The sequence below is a fragment of the Canis lupus genome, chromosome 28, assembly GCF_003254725.2.
Source record: "Canis lupus dingo isolate Sandy chromosome 28, ASM325472v2, whole genome shotgun sequence".
In the NCBI taxonomy this organism is placed as follows: domain Eukaryota; kingdom Metazoa; phylum Chordata; class Mammalia; order Carnivora; family Canidae; genus Canis; species Canis lupus.
Genome location: NC_064270.1, coordinates 37,783,031 through 37,788,895, shown reverse-complemented (window position 1 = coordinate 37,788,895; position 5,865 = coordinate 37,783,031). Strand labels below are relative to the sequence as shown.

Here is a 5,865-nt window from a genome sequence, read left to right as displayed (position 1 = left end):
CCTGGGCCGCCTTCCAACACGGTGTACACTCAGGAGATGGCAACTGATTTTAATATTAATCAAAGCCAAGCATAATTAGGAAAATAAATCTGCTTCAAAAAATGTCGTGTAATATATTCCGAACTCCAGTGGAAAATACAGATGCGTCCTTGGGATATCAAGTGAAAAGGAAAGACAGCATTGTCACCTACAGAATCATAGCGCCGCGTAGACTGCGCACACCTGCCCTGAAGAAAGAGTCTTCGTCTGGGCATGAGCCCTAACTCAATACTCTGTGCAGACGTAAGTACAATAGTTTACTCCCGGTGTTTGTGTCCACACAGACATTTATAATCAACGTGGATGTTAAGAATAGAGTTTTACAAAAGCGAACAAGAACGCTGGCCATCAGTTACCGCAACCTTGACAACTGGAGCGACTACGTGGTAGAGAAGACAGTTGCAGCAGATGTCTCACGGTGACAGTTTTCTGTGCCAAACCGGCAATGGCCATCTAGTTAAAGGTAATGAAAGGAGAGTCCTCTTTCCATCCACATGCTAATTTGACATTGAAATCAGCGTGTTTCCTGGGAACGCGTGTCGATGCTCCTGCAAACACGGAACGTTGCCTTCTAAGAGAATCTGAGCCAGGTGCCTTAGTGAGAAATGGCTTCTTGACAGAATGTTCCAGCCAATCTCATCAATGACGCTATGATATCTTTAACACACCGATTTTTTCAGGAAGCTGTTTCTTACTGAAGACGTACTGATTGTTAACTTTTCCTTGTACTTGGGATTCTGCAGATGATTTTAATTATGGTAACATCGGGAAATTAATTCTCTCCCGTCCCTGCGCCAGAATAACTCTCCTATTGGGTAGACCCTGCCACTTCCCTTAATGATTTTTGACGTCACCCTGATAATTATTATCTTTCCCGACATTAAAGAACAAAACCAGTTTCTGCAAAAAGCAAAGAGTGACACGATTGTAAACAGAGATAGTGCGTGCATTATTGTGCTCGAAACTGCTAGAGGAGTCAGATCAAGAAGGAAAATGTTTGAGTCATTTGTGGAGGAAAAAAGGTTTAATTATCAAGATTTCTAAAAGAGATGATGATGTGCTCAGTATGGCACCTAAAAGACGGAGATTGATTTCTTTCTGAAGCAGATATCCAGAACTAAACATCAGGAGCAATTAAAAATGGTGGTCTTTTGTAAATTACTCCCAGAAGAAATCTTGGAAATCTTTCATTTTAGTCATTTCGGTCCAGTGAACCATAAAGCCATTATGAAGGAACAAAAATACTAGGGAGAAAATTGAAATACAACAGTAATTAACAATATGAATATATCAAAATAAAAATGAATTGGAAAGATAATGGTCATCACATATGCAACATAAAATGAAAACATTAAAATCTTCCCCAAATCAAATCTAAAGCTAAAAGACACTCAAGGCAAACATAGATCAAACCGGGCGCTGTTTTCCAAGATTGAAACTGAAGGACTATTTATAGCATCTCTCAAAATGCACAATGAAGGTGTCTTCAAAGGTTTGTTTTCCTTATTTTCCAAATCGACTCCTAGTTTTCCTAGAGCCTTCTAACGCGCGCCGTGTGGTTCGTTTTCTATTTACTTTAGAATCATAGTTAATAACCCCCATCTTAGATTTTCACTTTTACTTCCATATGCTAAATGCCAACAAAGAATAATAGAGGAAAAGCATGGGGAATGTGCTGCTATCACAAACACAGATTTCCCTGTGGGTTCTCTAATACTTTACAGACAAATGTTAAAGATTTATTGCACATGAACATCAAACATGGTTTTACTACAGTTCTCATTTGGATCAAATTGACACATTTTACATTCATTTTAGCCTAATGAGATTCTTTCACTACACATTATATTCTGAGTGACCCCGTACATTAAATTTGTGGCATGGAACAAACCCATTGATATAACAAAGCCCCATTCTTACTGGTTTCTTAATTTACAAAAGAGAGAAAACAGTTTAGCAAAATCATAAATCTTGAACAAATGAATGTATTAATCGGCACTCAACAGAGAATACAAATACTATGTAGATAGGTTGTGTTATGCATGAGGTTCATTTGCAGCCTTGATAGCTAAACTCTTCTAGACTTGGATTATAATCTGAATATTCAACAGTTCGGGCATATTTCATAATTTAAATCGAGGGACTTAGTAAAGACAAGTTACAATCTTAACAAGGTTGGGAAATTAGATTTGCAATTCATTTTTAAATCATCGCTAACGGGCTGCTGTGATTCAATATTTACCTTGGTGCACAATTACTTATTTTTTAAAAAATCAGCGCTCTGAAATAGTCCCGGGTCCTCATCCTGACGGTAAGGACTTCGAGGGAAGTGTGCGCAGCGGTGGCAGCGGCGGCGGCGGCGGTGGCAGTTGTAGTGCATTTCCTCCGAGAGGGAGGAGGTGACCTTGAAAAGAGGTGAAAGGAAACTAGAAAATGTTAATTAAAATTATTAGCGCTGTTTGAGGTGCTTATCTTGTTTACTGCGAAGGTGTTGTTCCCTTCTGCGTAATTAGGGGTAATTTTACTTACTTTCAAGTCTGTAATTTTAAATATCACAAAGTTTTATCTTCCGGCGTGAAGTAATTCATTATTGGTTTGTATGTAACTGCTTGATGTTTTAATCAATATATGCAACTTCCAACAAGTCGGTGATAATTTATCTAGAGGTTTCAGATACCTTTTGGAGTGGCAGATTGCACATGGCACACCAATGGAAGTCTTTTTGTTGTTGTTAGAATTTCAACGGCGTTCTTAGGTTTTTGATGTGGGGAGGGATTTTTACTTGATCTGTCTTTTTGTATTTCTTTAAATCCAAGCTTTTACAGGCCAGTAAGATTGGCAAAATGAACTTCTCTGAATCTGCTCTATCTGGAAACAAAAACCCTCCTGTCACTTAATCCAAGAAACACACACACACACACACACACACAATATTTCTACACCCTATAAGAAATAAACATCGTACAAGTTACTGATGTATTTTAATCCAGGTGGTCTATCTAGCTGTTGTTTCCAATGTGCAGATGCAGCCAAATTTCGTATTAAAATTAATTATTGAAGGTCTCAATGTTCAGGAAGTGCCCAGATGACATGACATAATGGAGACTTTTATGCATAATTATGATACTTGAGGAATAAATCTTTCTGAATTTTTCTGCAAAATCTTCCATTTTTGAGAAGTTTTTTTTTTATCATTGGAAAGTAGAGAAATGTCTATGCTTGATTTTGTTTTTCATTTATAGTAAATTGTGATTTTTTTTTCCCTCTTAGGTGAGCTGACAAAATGAAGGTTACTAATTTTGTGAAATAGAGATTTGGTTAAGACATAATATTTCAACACAACTTCCATTAAATTGGGAATAAGAAAGTGTTCGGTATTAATATCAAAGGGCACCTTCAATTGATGATTATTTTTTAGCTCAGTGGTCTGCCTGAAGAGTTGAATGGAAACCATCCTTAGAGATACCAAGTGGCGTTTCAAAGATGTGTAATAACCTGTGTTCCTGAGAATGTCATTCCACTTCTTTGTAGAAGAGCATGATAGTGAAATTCAAGATAGAATATTCTAGAACAGGTTACAGTATAACATTCACCATTTCTACAGGGAATCAAGCGATTACTTCTCCAGGATAAACAAGAACCAAAACGAGTTCATGCCCTCGACCAGAGCCTGGTTTTTGGGATGATTCCCCAAGGATGCTGAATTGGTTCCCCTGTGGCTCAACAGAGTTAACGACCCTCTGAGAGAACTTCCTGAACTTCACAAAAACACTGTCCTAGATTAAGATCCTCCACACGGTGTTCCCATCCCACTTGCTCAGTAATTAGCAGGCTCTGAACAACCCCATCAGCACTACTGGAGGAGCCTTTTGCAAAGTGCTAAGGAAGCAACCCCAGTTATTTAACTAAGGGTAGGCAAGAAGCCTAGCAGTGGGGACAGGGAGGCTCCATGTGTCTCCAGGAGGGGCCTTTGCTCTGCCTTCCTGAGCTCTCCCTCCTCCCAGTTGGCCTCCTCGAAGCTGCTGTTCCTGAGTGTCTCTCATGCTCAGCCACAGTGGCTTCCTGCCTGGACCCCAGCTGCTGTCACCCTGCCCCTACTGTCCACCTCCCCAGTGGCGGCAGAGATCCAGGCCTTGCCATGTCAGTGCTTAAAGCAAGCCATGGCCCATCCTACCTGGAGTAAAATCAAACACCCACCAGCCCACCCTTCCCATCTTGCACTCCTGACAGCCCCTTCTTACTTGTCTTCTTCTTATTCTTCAAAAAGTCAAGCTGTCCCTACTGCCCCTGTCCCCTGTCCCACAGAGCACCAGACTATTGCTAGACATCCAGGCCCAAAGAGGGGGTCCTCGCACAATCTGAGCAGTGCCCCGGCAACTGGCCTACAGCTTATTCCTGGCTTCGTGGCCATCTCCACACTCAGGTCCCAGGGACACTTTGTTGATGCACTTCCTCAGTCACTGTGTGCTTCCGGGCTTTCCCCACCCACCCAACGCTCCCTGAGGAAGCCTGGCCTTTCATGTTCTCCACTCCATCCCTGACACCTGAAAAGGCATATAGGAAGGAAGAACTGAATGCTTGCAGGACGTGATGTCACGGTTCGGCATAGGTGAGGCATTTTCACACGCCTCCCAGCCTGGGCGGTGGAGCTGGAGTCCTGGCCAGCTCAGGCTTCACCTTTTGAAGAAATCACCTTCCATCCCACTTCCCAAGTCCATTCCCCGATCTGCCTGTGAGGGCCCTCAAGACCAATGCCATCTCCCCCTCAGCATTCCTCAGTAGTCTCACCCGAAGACATTGGGGGCAGCCATTGCCAAGCCTCAGCATCTCGGTTCCCTGCATCTGAAATGGCCACGTTGCATAGGGCCAGCACTCGGCCTACTGCTGGGCGAGCCCTCTGTGGGACTCCTTCCACAGTAAGAATCAGGGTGTGCTACACAGAACCCAGGCCGACAGCTCTCTGTGGGGTAGATGAGGGCAACACTAGGGGAAGGGCTCTGAATGATTTTTGCAGGAGTGGGAAAAGCTTGCTTGGTGCCATCGATGAGGTGGTTGTCCTGTCTTCACAGACTGGTGGTTGCCAAGGCTCAGTCCCAGCCCTGACCCAGGCTGTGCTCTAGGCCCAGTGAGGCTCATGCCAACCACCATGTCTTCCTGCAGACTTGTCCGTTGACCACGTAACTCCAGCTGCAGCTCTGTGGGATGTTGCAGCTCCTTCTCCAACATGAGGAGCCACCTCTCACTCGCCTCTGAATGAATGCTGCGCTGCTGTGCCAGGGGGAGTCAGGTTCTAATTCCAGCTACCCCTTCTGGCTACGGTTAGCCCCCTCCCTCTACCAAATGTTGTCCTCGGGAAAATGTTCACTGTAAGGGAACTTTTGAAAAACCAATGATTGCGTTTGGTGAGTAAAGTGACCACTTGGAGAATAGGAATTCTGAAGTTCTGAAGTTCTGAATAGGAATTCTGACTCCAGCTTCCATGAGTCACAATCATATTGAGAATAACTCTGAGAAGGATGGGAGCAATCATCGTCGCAAGAGCCCTGAGAACTTACCTCTGTTTCATAGACAAGCACTCGGGCTTCGGGAGGTCAAGGAACTCGGTCACGGCCACATGCTGGGAGGGTCCGAGCTGGGACCCGAAGCCACATCTGTGTGACTCCTTCTTCCCGCCCTTCCGCTGAGCACCATCTTGTCAGCCGTCTTGTCATTTTAAGGCACATCAGGCAATATTGAAGGAAATGTTCTTTTTTTCAAAACCACTGAGGTTCTGGGAGCACTTTTTCTTTTTCTAGTTTTCTAAACCTTCTGTAGATTGAACACTTG

The 5,865-nt window shown here is 43.3% G+C and overlaps 1 long non-coding RNA gene across 2 annotated transcripts; it reads right to left on the bottom strand.

The window, feature by feature from the left end:
* Positions 1 to 278: 278 nt before the first annotated feature.
* On the bottom strand, positions 279 to 5,485 carry LOC112672507 (uncharacterized). 2 transcript variants are annotated; one of them, XR_003144323.3, is made up of 3 exons: positions 2,569 to 5,485; positions 2,282 to 2,465; positions 279 to 1,283 (listed from the first exon to the last, which is right to left on the bottom strand). It is a non-coding gene; the product is annotated as an uncharacterized LOC112672507 (long non-coding RNA). The 2 variants fall into 2 exon arrangements; XR_003144322.3 differs by having other exon boundaries at positions 280 to 1,283; positions 2,282 to 2,443.
* Between the last annotated feature and the right edge of the window lie 380 nt (positions 5,486 to 5,865).